The sequence below is a fragment of the Glycine soja genome, unplaced genomic scaffold (genome assembly GCF_004193775.1).
Source record: "Glycine soja cultivar W05 unplaced genomic scaffold, ASM419377v2 tig00014497_1_pilon, whole genome shotgun sequence".
NCBI classification, from domain to species: domain Eukaryota; kingdom Viridiplantae; phylum Streptophyta; class Magnoliopsida; order Fabales; family Fabaceae; genus Glycine; species Glycine soja.
Window position 1 is genome coordinate 35802 of NW_021143701.1, and position 14064 is coordinate 49865.

Consider the following 14064-nt stretch of genomic DNA (forward strand, 5'->3'; position numbering starts at 1 on the left):
TCTGTTGCTGGAAAGGTCATAATTGCTCTGCTGTGGTTGATTTTGCTGCTGAGGTTGAGGAGGTCTATTGTAAATATTTGCAGCATAAGCTTCAGGTTGCTCAATTGCTCCAGGTTGCTGCATGGAAGGGCAAAGGTCTGTATGGTGGTCAGCAGAGGAGCACAAACCACAAACCCTTGCGATGATGCACGGCCAGCTGGGTTACCAAGTTGACCAACGCATCCAGTTTGCCTTCAAGCTTCTTAGTTTCAGATGATGCAAATGGGTTTGTAGCTACCTCATGCACTCCTCTAATGACTATGGCATCATTTCTGGCGCTAAACTGCTGGGAGTTGGAGGCCATCTTCTTAATTAAATTTCTGGCTTCAGCAGGGGTCATCTCCAAGGGCTCCACCACTGGAAGCATCTATCATACTTCTCTCCATATTACTGAGTCCTTCATAAAAATATTGGAGAAGAAGCTGTTCTGAAATCTGATGGTGGGGGCAACTGGCACATAGTTTCTTAAATCTCTCCCAGTACTCAAACAGGCTCTCTCCACTGAGTTGTCTAATACCTGAGATATCCTTCCTGATGGCTGTGGTCCTGGAAGCAGGGAAAATTTTTTCTAAGAATACTCTCTTAAGGTCATCCCAGCTCGTGATGGACCTTGGAGCAAGGTAATACAGCCAGTCCTTTGCCACTCCCTCTAATGAATGAGGAAAAGCCTTCAGAAATATGTGATCCTCTTGGACATCTAGGGGTTTCATGGTGGAGCAGACAATGTGAAATTCTTTCAAATGTTTGTGCGGGTCTTCACCTGCAAGGCCATGAAACTTTGGAAGCAAATGAATCAGTCCAGTTTTAAGAACATATGGGACATCCTCATCAGGGTATTGGATGCACAAGCTTTCATAGGTGAAATCAGGTGCAGCCATTTCCCTTAGAGTCCTCTCACGAGGTGGAGGTTGTGCCATGTTCTCAGAATGTGCAAAATCAGAATGCTCAGAATCAGAATGCTCAAAATTATAATGCTCAAGATCAGGATGTTCAAAATCACCAATAACAGAATGCACAGATTCACCAGTTATGGAATGCTCAGAATGATAAAAAGGTATAAAATGATGCCTAACTAATCTATGAAATGTCCTATCTATGTCAGGATCAAAGGGTTGTAAGTCAGATGGATTGCCTCTAGTCATACACTACATTCAGCAAGCACACAACTAGTTGCCTTGTCATGTAAATAAAGGTGTAGGTTTGAACTACAGCTACCCTCAAATGATATCCAAATGACTTGAAATTTTGTGAGCAACCTTATAAAATGATGAGAAGATAGCACAAAAAATTTCAGACAAAAATTCAAAGTCTAACTATGAAAGCTAAAATAGGTAGGTTAAGAAAAATAAGTGAATAAAACTTGAAAAATAAAAAACTTTTGACAGAATCGCTTTTTTTGGACGATGGAGACCTCAGCCGGCCTATGGCTGCCTGCCATGGTGTAGGAAATTTTTTCTACCCCAAATGCATATATAATAATTGCGATTCTGATAACCGGAGCAAAAGTTATGGCTTTTGAAGTTTTGACAAACACAAAATTTGCTAGTTTTTTGGAACTTTCAAATCTGACCAAACTAAAGGCTCTAGCTATTTTTCCCACAAAATATGGATTAAAAGAAGTTACCACAAAAAAATTCAGCCAAAAATAACAACCCTAGCTACTAAAACAAAAAATCCCAATTAATTCAGCATGGGTGGTCGCTAAAATCCGTCTCTAATTGATTTCTACTACTACTCTGTTTTTCCGTAAGCTGATTTCTACTACTACTCTATTTTTCCGCAAGCTGATTTCTACTACTACTCTGTTTTCAAGCACAATCTTCACAGCAAAACACCCAAGACTGAAACAGGGGAAACGCTTAATGGTAAAACTGAAACAGAACACACATTAAACAAAATACCAGGACACTAATCAACACTAACACACATACTAACACAATACTAACAATTAAACATAAAACACGAAAGGATTAAACACACAACACTAGCTAGCTATTATGAACCTTTGGACACTGCTCCCCGGCAACGGCGCCAAATTTGATCGAGGCCGTACCCGAATCAAATAAACATGAAAATGCAGTAACTAGGAAGTGATCCTAGGTCGTTTCCCAACGAGCAGTGACAAGCCAAATGTTCATAATATACTTGCAGTAACAGTAACGATGGGGGGGGGGTTTAGTTTTTTGGTAATTAAAGAGCAGAACAAATAAAATGGAATATGAAACTACTAATATTAAAAACGGGTTGTTTCCTCTGATTCAGAAGCCACTCTCTTATCCTGGGTTATGGAGAATTCGTCCCAAACAGTCAACCACTTAATCCAACCCTATTTCAATTTACTAAGCGAAAATCAACTTAGGGTTTTCAATACTTGATTAGGCACCACATACACCAGTTAGCCCTTCGTCCATTAAGCATGAACGCAAGTTAGGCTCAGAGGCAATTAATCGAACACGAAGCGTGCACTGATTAATATTCACGAAATTGGGATAACTGGTGAAGGGAAAACTGTCAGGAAACCACATTACAAACGAAACCTCAAAGATAGTTGGGCTTAGACCTCAAAAGGAAACAACACCAGAAAATCTAGCCTTCCATGGATTCAAACAGAAAACGCAAATGAAACATGAATCAGAAACGTAAATGAACAAGAACGTAAATGAACAGAAACGTAAATGAAAGTAGAAGAAGAAGCAAGAATGAACTCGTAATTAGAAGCAGAAAACGGAAATTTGCATTAAGAACGAAAACTGTAACAAGGGCACAGAAAAACGTGAAAACCTAAAACCAAAGCTCTGAATAATGAAAATAGCATAGCAGAATAGAATGCCCTGCACGAATCCCAAGGCAACTATTTAAAAAGAGCAACTCAAAGTCACTGGGCCCTATTACAATACTCTGGCCCAAAACGAAATAAACACTGAACAACATAAAATAAAATTGCGAAATTTCTTAATTAGAAATTAACTAAGGTAAGCGCTGCTTTATTTGCCCTCTTCAAGTCTACAACCAAAATCCGGATTAAGCCCAATGTTTCATTAATTCCTGAAATTAGATTAAAAACATCAAATTAGCTAAATGAGCCCAAATAATAAAACTGCCTAATTAATTGACAATTAAGACCAATCAATAATTAAAATGGTGCAAAAAGGGTTTAGAAAATAGAAGAAAATGATGGCACATCAATTGGTTAAACGCAGATTTCTATAAAAGCCTAAAATCGACACGTAGTTTTATTACCTCTTGCAAAAAAATAACAAGAGATCATTAATGGTCCAATTCCTTAATGTTTTCTCTCCTTTCAAAAGAATTGAAAGATTGTTTAATGGTCCAATGCCTTAAATGATTTTCATTCAATAAAAATATATTTTGCAAAAAAGGATAAAAACAAGTTAACCAACGTTTGATTCTCAAAGAACTACGTAGGTCTGATTTCCTTATCATAATTGAGGAATACGTAGGAGCAAGAGAAACACCCCCGTCTACCATAAAAAGATAAAAAATATATAAAAGGCATAGCAACGTGAAAAAGGGAAGATAACATAAATTGAAGTCATATTTGCACATCTGATTAAAGGCGGCTGTCTCTTGTGACGGACGTGTGGGTTGCTAATACCTTCCCCGTGCGTAAATACAACTCCCGAACCTTTCACTTAAAGTTCGTAGACCATGTTTTTTCTGGTTTTTCCGATGTTTTCCTCAAATAAACGTTGGTGGCGACTCCGCGCGTTTTCCTTTCTTGGAAGACGCACCCGCGAGTCACGCGTCGTCCTCCAGCCGAAGGGAAGGTTGCGACAGCGAGCAAGCTCGCTAAGCGCAATTCCACAAATTTTTAAAATAGGGAAAGATTAGCACTTAGCACGGTGAGGCGCGCTTAGTGCAACTACTAAACTAGACAGCACATGCTTAGCGAGCAGGCTCGCTAAGCTCAGTTCTAAGAAATTTAAAAACAGAGACATAATAGCGCTTAGCGTGACATGCACGCTTAGCACCCAACAAAAACACAAAAATCCTAAGTGTCTAATACATAGTACGCGCTTAGTGCACAGCCGCGCTTAGTTAGTTCAACAGATAACTCAACAGAGAGGATGAATGCGCTTAGCGCGACAGCTGGCTTAGCGCATTCATCTGGAAATCCAGAATCTTCAACAGAAGTGATGAACTCACTTAGCGCAGCAAGGTGCTTAGCGCATTCATCGTGATTTCCAGAAAACTAGGGGCTTCTCACCCCTTCTCATAGGCCCCTATTGGACCATCAAACCATAATCAAAACAAGCACATTGTGACTACAGTACAACCCTAAAGCTATTCTAACTAACAATTGTGGAAGCAATGACTTCCAAGATTATTTTGATGATGCCAAAGAATCAAGAGTTTAGCAAGTTCCAAAGAATCAGGAGTCAAAAAGCTTCAAGAATCAAGTTTCAAAGAATCAAGATTCAAGAACAATCAGGATTCAAGATTCAAGATTAAAAAAGAATCAAGTTTCAAGAATCAAGATTCAAGAACAATCAAGATCAAGACTCAAGATTCAAGAATCAAGAGAAGACTCAATCAAGATAAGTACTAAAAAAGTTTTTCAAAACATTGAGTAGCACAAGAATTTTTCACAAAATCTTTTACCAAAGAGTTTTACTCTCTGGTAATCGATTACCAAAAGGTAGTAATGGATTACCAGTAGCCTGCATTGTTTTCGAAACTTATTTACAAAGCTGTAATCGATTACCATGAGCATGTAATCGATTACCAATGTTTTAAAACGTTAGATTTCAAATTTCAAAAGTCACAATTAGTGATCAAATGTTTTCAAATCATTTTTAACTTGTGTAATCGATTACACAATACTTGTAATCGATTACAAGTGTTTCTAAACGTATTGATTTTCAAATTTAAACATGAAGAGTCATATCTTTTGATGTGTAATCGATTACACTATAATGGTAATCGATTACCAGTGACTAATTTCAAAATATAAATGACCAAATGTCACAATTCTTAAAGTGACTAGTTTTCTGAAGATTTTTTCAAAAGAAGTCACAACTTTAAAAGTGACTAGTTTTCAAAAGAGTCACAACCTTTTAAAGTAATTAGTTTTAATGAAATTTCCAAGAGTTACAAACTTTAACTTGAGTCATCAAATGACTATAAATATGTGACCATGGCATGAATTTAAAAAAGTGGTTTTTACAGAACTTTCTGATTCATTTCTCAACTTTTTTCTAAGTGTTTTTGTTCAATACTTTCTCTTCCAAGAAAAGTTCATTGTTCAAAAACTTGTGCTACTCTTCTTCTTCATTCACTTCTTTCTCTTACCAAAAGATTCAAAGGACTAACCGCCTGAGAATTCTTTTGTTTCTTCCCTTCTCCCTCTTGAAAAAAGATTTCAAAGGACTAACTGCCTGAGATATCTTTTGTTTCTTACAAAAGATTTTAAAGGACTAACCGCCAAAGATATCTTTTTCCCTTTCCTTTTATACAAAAGATTTCAAAGGACTAACCGCCTGAGATATCTTTTCTATCCCCCTCACAGAGAATTCAAGGGACTAACCGCCTAAGAATTCTTTGTCCTAACACATTGGAGGGTACATCCTTTGTGGCACAAGTAGAGGGTACATCTACTTGGGTTGTTATATTGAGAACAAGAGAGGGTACATCTCTTGTGGATCAGTTCAAGTGGAGGATACATCCACTTGGTTGTTCAAAGAGAACAAGGGAGGGTACATCCCTTGTGGATCTTTGGCTTGTAAAGAATATTACAAGGTTATTGGAAATTTCAAGAACCGGTGGTTGCTTGGGGACTGGATGTAGGCACGGTTTGTTGTCGAACCAATATAAATCTTGTGTTTGTCTTCTTCCCTACACTCCTTAATTTCCGCTATGCACTTTTAATTGCCGCTTTTACTTTTGGTTAAGTTATTGTTTATGTTCTTTACTTTCTCAACTTAGTAGTAAAAGCCTAATTGAATCTAGTAACATTAAGAAGGATAAATTTTTTAATTAGTTAAGACACATTAATAATTAATTAAACCCCCCTTCTTAATTATTCCGAGGCCACTTGATCCAACAACAACTAACCTAACACTAAGCATAAACAGAAATTCTACCTAACACTCACTAAGTTATCTAACCTAAGGTTGAAAACTTAGAACAAAAATGAAGTAAAGTAAAGAAACATACTTGGATTATGTAGATGAATGCAAAGAATAGCAAAGGTGCCGGAATACAGGGAGATGAAGCAAGGTGAGGGCAGATGCAGTGAATGGCCTTAATGCACAACAAGAGTGAAATGGTAACTGCCTAAGGCAAGTACCTTATAATTTTTGGCAGTTTCGTATGGTGCACTTAGCGCACAACTGCGTTTAGCATGTCCATTTGATGTTTGAGTTTTAAAAGCCCCTGCGCTTAGTGCATTTGCTCGCTAAGACCAATTCAAAATGTTAAAATTCCAGAGAAGATTTTGGCCTTAGCGCGCAAGGTCGCGCTAAGTGGGTACTACAACTTTGATTGGTCCTGCATGTTGGATCAAGTGGCCTCAGAATAACTAAGAAGGGGGGGTTGAATTAATTATTCCAAAACCTTTACTAATTGAAAATTTACTCTTTCGAGGATTTTACTATGTTGTTAAGTAAATGAAGAACAAAAAAGAAACTTAACCAAAAGTAAAAGCGGAAATTAAAGTGCACAACGGAAATTAAAAGAGTAGGGAAGAAGGAGACAAACACACAAGAGTTTTTATACTGGTTCGACAACAACCCGTGCCTACATCCAGTACCCAAGCGACCTGTGGTCCTTGAGATTTCTTTTCAACCTTGTAAAAATCCTTTTACAAGCAAAGATCCACAAGGCATGTACCCTCTCTTGTTCTCTTCGAACAACCTAGAGGATGTACCCTCCACTAGAACTAATCCACAAGAGACGTACCCTCTTTTGTTCTCAGTCAACAACCCAAGTAGATGTACCCTCTACTTGTACCACAAAGGATGTACCTTCCAATGTTTAAGATAAAGTTCCCAGGCGGTTAAACCTTTGAAACTTTGTGAATGGGGATACAAAAGAAATCTCAGGCGGTTAGTCCTTTGAAATCTTTTGTATATGGGAAAGGGAATAATCAAAAGAATTCTCAGACTGTGTCGTTTTGAATTCTTTGACAAGGGAGAAGGGAGACACAAAAGAATTCAGGTGGTTAGTCCTTTATTCTTTTGGAAAAGGGAGAAGAGAGACACAAAAAGAATTCAGGCGGTTAGTCCTTGGCGAATTCTTTTTGGCAAAGGGAGAAGGGAATGAAAAAGATGAATAGCACAAGTTTTGTTTTCAAGGTTTGAAAAACCAGAAAACTTTAGAAAGCTTTTGGCAAAGGAAGAAGAAGAAGAAGAAGTTCAAAGAGATTCAAAGGTTGTAAAAGAATATGTGGAAAAGTTGTTTGTAAAGGTTGTAAGTGTTGTTCAAATGCAAATCAAGGTCTTGCTTTTATAGACTCTTCATGTCTGGTCAAGAGAACCATTAGAAGAGTTATAACCTTTAGAAAAACTTGAAAACCTTTGGAGGAGTTACAACTTTTGATTTTGTTCAGAAACTATCACTGGTAATCGATTACCAAATCAGTGTAATCGATTACACAAAGCTTTTTTGTGAAAGGATGTGACTTTTCACAATTTAATTTGAATTCCAACGTTCAAACACACTAGTAATCGATTACCAAATCATTGTAATCGATTACAACATTTTGAAATCAATTCGAACGTTGTAAATTCAGTTGAAAGCTTTTTGAAAACCATTTTGCTACTGGTAATCGATTACAATAATCTGGTAATCGATTACCATAGAGTAAAAACTCTTTGGTAAAAGGTTTTGAGAAAAATTCACGTGCTACTCAGTTTTTGAAAAAACTTTTTAATACTTATCTTGATTGAGTCTTCTCTTGATTCTTGAATCTTGAGTCTTGAATCTTGATCTTGATTCTTGGAACTTGAATCTTGAAACTTGATTCTTGATTCTTGAAATCAAATTTCCTTTAGAACCTTGAAGTGTTCTTGATTCAATCTTGAACTCATTCTTTGATTCTTGAGATCATCATCTTTGTTATCATGAAGTGTTCTTGACTTTTGAGCTTTTTGTCATCATCTTTGTTATCATCAAAACTCTTTGAATCAATCTTGATTCATCATGAAGATTTCTTCTACACTGCAACTTGCGCTTAGCCGCCAAAGGTTGTGCTTAACAAATTAATGCTCATTAAATGCAGTAATGGCCCGCGCTTAGCACAATTCTAATAATTGCAATTATAGAGAAGGAATTGCGCTTAGCGAGCGTTCGCGCTAAGCCCAATTCGAAAGAATTAAAATCCAGAGAGGTTTTTGGGCTTAGCACTAAGCACTCACTTAGCGGGACCATCCAGCCAATGATCAGGGGTCAAGGCGCTTAGCATGAACAACAACTCGCTTAGTGCGTGAAGGAAATGGCGCTTAGTGTGAGGGCTACGCTTAGCGCGTGGACCACAGAAAATTTTCTAAGTTATTTTTCTGTCCATCTCTTCACAAAACCTACAAACCCCTTTCTCATTTCTAAACATGCTGAAAACACACAATCACAAGCAATCTAACTGAACTAGAATGCAAGAAAAAAAAAATTAAAAAGGGTTGGGTTGCCTCCTAGTAAGTGCTCTTTTAACGCCATTAGCTTGACACAAAGTTCTTTGTTATCCTAGATCAATCTTGGTTCTCGCCTTCAGAACCTTCTCATCAAACTCCTTCACCTGTAAACAAACATTCTGGTCCAACAATTTTCTTTCTTCATTTAATAAATCGAAGCTAACCTGTTGGTTTTCAATACCCATTTCTAACTTTTTCTTCCCCATGTCCACTACACAGCTTGCAGTAGACATAAATGGACGTCCCAAAATTAAGGGAATATTTGGATCTTCCTCAATGTCCATTACAACGAAGTCAATAGGAAAGATAAGATGGTTGACCCAAACCAGAACATCCTCAATCACTCCATAAGGTGTGGTGATGGAGTGATATGCTAACTGTAAAGTCATCCTAGTAGGCATTATCTCCAACTCTCGAAGTCTTCGGCACACTGAAAGTGACATCAAATTAATATTGGCTCCCAAATCAATAAGAGCTTTGCCAACAAAAACTTCATGACTATGGTGTCACTAAGGATGTACTTGTTCTTTTGAGTTAGCATATCTTTAAGAAATTTAGCATAGAGTGGCATCTGCTGTAGAGTTTCTCCAAAGGGCATGGTAATTTCTGGCTTCTTGAAAATATCCAGGAATCTAGCTAGATGTCTTTCTTTGTCCTTCCTAGAAGGTACCAAAGGATATGGTATTTCTCTCCCTTCAGCTGAAGATGCTTCTTTCTTTTTCTCTCTAGCACACTCACTCTTGCTTTTTCTCTTCTCTTCTTTTCTCTCTTTTTCATTTTCATTTTTTTCATTTTCTTTTTCTTTTTCCTTCTTTTCCTTCTCACTTATTTCTTTTTCACTCATAATTATTGGTATCTCCTTCTGCTGATTATCTTATACTTCCACTTCTTCCTCAGTCTCACTCAAAGGTTCAACCATTAGGTCAATTGCTGGCTCAGTCACCAGCTATTGTTTTTCTTCACCTATCCTATTCTCTCCTTCATTCATGCTTACCATTTTGCTTCTAGTCATAACAGCCTTGCACTCCTCCTTAGGATTCTTCTCTGTGTTGGCTCCAAAGCTGCTTGATGGTCGGTTTGCCAGTTGTTTTGCCAATTGTCCCACCTGGACTTCTAGATTCTTGATGGCTTTCTCGGTGCTCTTTTGATTGGACATGGATACTTGCATGAACTGAGCAAGAGTCTCTTCTAGCTTCGTTGTTCTATCATAAAGACTAGGCCCTTGTTGTGATGGCCTGTTAGATGGCCTACCCTGGTCTTTATTGAACTGATTGCCAGGGTGAGTTCTCCACTGTTCCTATTGCTAATTATATTGCTGGCCATGCTGAAATCCAGAATACCCACCTGCATTAAAGTTCAATCTTGGTTGGTTCCCCATATAGTTACTTTCATGTGTTGTATCTTCAGTGGGAATGCAGCAGCCAGAACCATGTGCTCCACCACATATAACACAACATGCAACATGCAAAATAGAAGAGGGTGAAGGTTGTCCAGAATGCAATTGAGTTGGCAACTTGTTAATGCTTCAATAGGCTTGTTTTGGGCCAACAAAGCGTCCTATGGTGAAAGCTCCAGCAGGCTTCTTTTGGTTGGGATCTGTGCTCTATCACGCAAGATTGCATGGTCACTAGTAGCCATATTCTCAATTAATTCCATGGCTTCTTCAGGAGTCTTCAATTTTATTTTTCCCCCTGCAGAAGCATCCAAAAGCTGCTTGGATTGTGGCCTTAACCCGTCAATGAAAATATTGAGCTGGATTGGTTCTGAAAATCCATAAGTAGGCGTCATTCTTAGTAACCCAGGAAATCTTTCCAAAGCCTCACTCAAAGACTCGTCTGGAAATTGATGAAAGGATGAGATGGCAGCTTTTCCTTCGGCAGTCTTGGACTCTAGGAAGTATTTCTTCAAGAATTTTTCAACCACTTCATCCCAAGTCTTAAGACTATTACCTTTTAAATGAATGGAGCCATCTTTTTGCCTCTCTAGAGAAAGAAAATGAAAACATGCTCAATCTAACAGCATCCTCAGGCACACCAACTATTCTAACAGTATTGCATATCTCAATATAGGTAGCTAGATGTGCATACGGGTCTTCATTGGGCAAACCATGAAACAAATTGTTCTGAATCAACTAAATTAATGAATGTGTATAGGTTATATTCTGAACTTGTACCTCTGGCAGCCATGCAATGCTTGTGAAGAATTGCGGCACAAAAGTACTTGAGTAATCTTCCAAGGTCACTCGTCTTTGTTCATCAGCCATGATATTGGCTTCAATTAATAATGTGTGAGATTCCCCTTGTTTTGGAAAACTAGAAGATGCCTCAAAAGATAGAGGTTCTTCCTGAATTGTTGTTGCCTCAACATCCTACAAAAACTTTCTATTTCTTTCGGCGTTCCTTTTCCTGCAAGTTGCATTAATTTCCAAGTCTATGGGAATCAAAACACCTGCAGAAGACCTTCTTTGCATGCAAAACAAGCAAAACAACAGTTAACCAATTACAAAGAACAATGAATTATGTAGTAACTAAATCTTCACAAAATAAACAATGAATAAAAAAATATAAAAAAATAAACGCCTGCAATTTGAACTAAACTTTTCTAAATAAAAAGAACATTCCCCAGCAACGACATCAAAATACTTGATTCCACCCCTAGGAATACTACTTGTTTGTGTGGGTGCAAAATCTATAGGCAAGTGCACCAGATCGTCAAGTAAATAATTAAAACAGAATGATCCGAGTATCAAACTCAGGGAACCTGTTTTACTTGGAAAAGCGTCATTCAAAATATAGCTATTTGTAAAAAGAATTAAGTATCATGAATTGAAAACATAGGTATATTCTATTGTAATCAAAGAAACAGTAAACATGAACTATTGAGTGTGAAAACAAATAAGTAAAAGCGTTGGGTCCTTCTATTAGTCGATGAATACGACTAACTTTTGTGTAAGAAATCTGTGAAAATTGTATCTAACTCCTCCCATTTATGGTTATTTTGTAGTGTTGTAATTACTTTTTGTTAAATATAGGTAATAAGTACTTAGTACTCCATTTTTATGTATTTAATAATCATTTCCTTTCAATTTCAGGTTAATTAGGCAAGTTTATGAAGTGTTTATTTTCAACTTCTCGCTAGCGAGCCATCCGCTGAGCGCACCACTCTTGCGGCTGAGCGCGAGGAAGAATCTGGAATGAGGATGAGCTAGACACACATGCTAAGCAAGGGCTCATCTCGCTAAGCACACCACTTGTATGGATCCGCTAAGCGAGAAGACGAGCGCCAAGCCGAAATTCACTTATGCACGCTAAGTGAGTCGGAGTTGCGCTAAGCGTGCAAGCACCAACAAGGTCACCTATTTAAGCTTGAAATTAGAAAGGGAGAGGGAGTTTGGGCAATTCTCAAAGCTTCTACATGTTTAGAGATTTCTAGAGAGAGAAAGGTCCAAGTTCCAGAGAGTTTTGAGAGCGTTTGTTGTGCGAAGACTGACAGAAAACTGAGCTTGAAGAGGAAGCCATCCTGAGAGCATGAGATGAGTTTGTGAGTGATTATGAGGTTCTAGAGGTGGAGGAGACATCCCCACTACTTGTATTTCTTCAATCCTTCATTTTTCTCTTTTCTTTGTTGTAAAGGAAGCTTCCCAGATATGGAGAGCTAAATCCTCTATTGGTTCTTCCTTGTAGGTACTTGATGTAAATACCTGTATATCTATTTAATGATGTTTTATGTGTTCTCTATGTTATCAGTACATCATTTAAATGTGCTTTTGCCTTGATCATGTAGATGCATGCTTTAGTGGAAGCAATGTCTTCCAAGGTTATTTTGATGATGCCAAAGAATCAAGAGTTAAGCAAAGATTCAAGAAAAATCAAGATCAAGAATCAAGAGAAGACTCAATCAAGATAAGTACTAAATTTTTTTTCAAAACATTGAGTAGCACATGAAGTTTTCACAAAATCATTTACCAAAGAGTTTTAATCTCTAGTAATCGATTACCAGAAGGTAGTAATTGATTACCAGAGGTCAAAAAGGGAATTGTTACGTAATCCGTAAGGTTTCGTGACATTCTGGAAAGAAAATAAGTGTCGTTACGTAATCCGTAAAGTTCTGTAACGTTACAAAAAAGGAATCAGCAAAAAAGCAAAATGGGGTGTATTTAGTAAAAAGGGGTGTGCAAATAGCAACCAGGCCCACTTGGGCCTTCTAGGGGGTTCCAACAAAAGGAGGTGCCTTCTGGTGGAAGCAACCCAGCTCGCCTGGGCGAGCTGGGCGGCAACGCCGAAGCGCTTCTGGTATTTAGGATTCTCTTGAAATTAGTGAGAAAAATTGTTTCTGTGGAGAAAATCCACGCCGAAGCGCTTCCTAACGCTACTGAGACATTTCCGTGAGCGATTTCGTGAAGATTCTTCACCATTCTTCATCATTCTTCGTTCATTCTTCGTCGTTCTTCGGTCTTCAACCGGTAAGTTCCCGAAAATCGAATCTTTCAATTCATTCAATGTACCCTTAGTGGTCCCCACTTGTTTCGCGAGCTTTTATTTTCATTTTGTTTGTTTCCCGGACCCCCTTTTGATGTGATTTAACCATTTATTTAAGCCGTTTTCTCGTCTAGTAAATAATAAAATGAATTTCCACCAATCATTTGAGTTGTAATATCATTTAATCTCTATTAAAATAAAATTCAACCGATCTTTCACGTCGTAACCACGTTTAAAACCAAAAGAGGCAAAATAATAATAAAGTAATCAAAATATCTTTGAATAAAATATTCAAAAAAAAAAATCAATCGGACGCTTTTCTTTGGGATTTTTCTTAATTGAATTGACTAATAACCAAAGTGAAACTAAAGCTAAAATCAACTCACAAATCAAGCTTTGTCCATAAAAACACACAAAATACCGTCTTAAGGTCCAACGCCTTAAATGGTCCTCTTTGCTTTTATTGGTTAACTTGGACTTTCGAAAACCTAAAGTCAACATGTAACTTTGTCACTACTTCCTAAAACCAAGAGATCTTTAATGGTCCAATGCCTTAATGTTTCTCTCCTTTCAAAAGAATCAAAGATCGTTTAAATGGTCCAACGCCTTAAACGACTTTTTGTTTGGTCACAATATATCTTGCAAAAAGGATAAAAACAACTTAACCAACGTTTAGTGCTCATAGAACTACGTAGGTCTGATTACCTTATCATAATTGAGGAATACTAGGAGCAATGGAAACACCCTTGTCGACCACAAAAAAATAAAAAATACAAAAGGCATAAAAAGACATAAAAAAGTAAAAGGGAAAATAAAACAAATTGAAGTCATATTTGCACACTTGATTAAAGGCTGCCGTCGTTTGTGACGGATGCTTGGGGTGCTAATACCATCCCCGT

The 14064-nt window shown here is 37.5% G+C and overlaps 1 non-coding gene across 1 annotated transcript; it reads left to right on the forward strand.

Annotated features, from left to right (window-relative positions):
* The first annotated feature begins 471 nt into the window (after nt 1-471).
* Nucleotides 472-578, forward strand: LOC114404256. The gene has a single exon (XR_003664874.1). It is a non-coding gene; the product is annotated as a small nucleolar RNA R71 (small nucleolar RNA).
* The last annotated feature ends 13486 nt before the right edge of the window (nt 579-14064 follow it).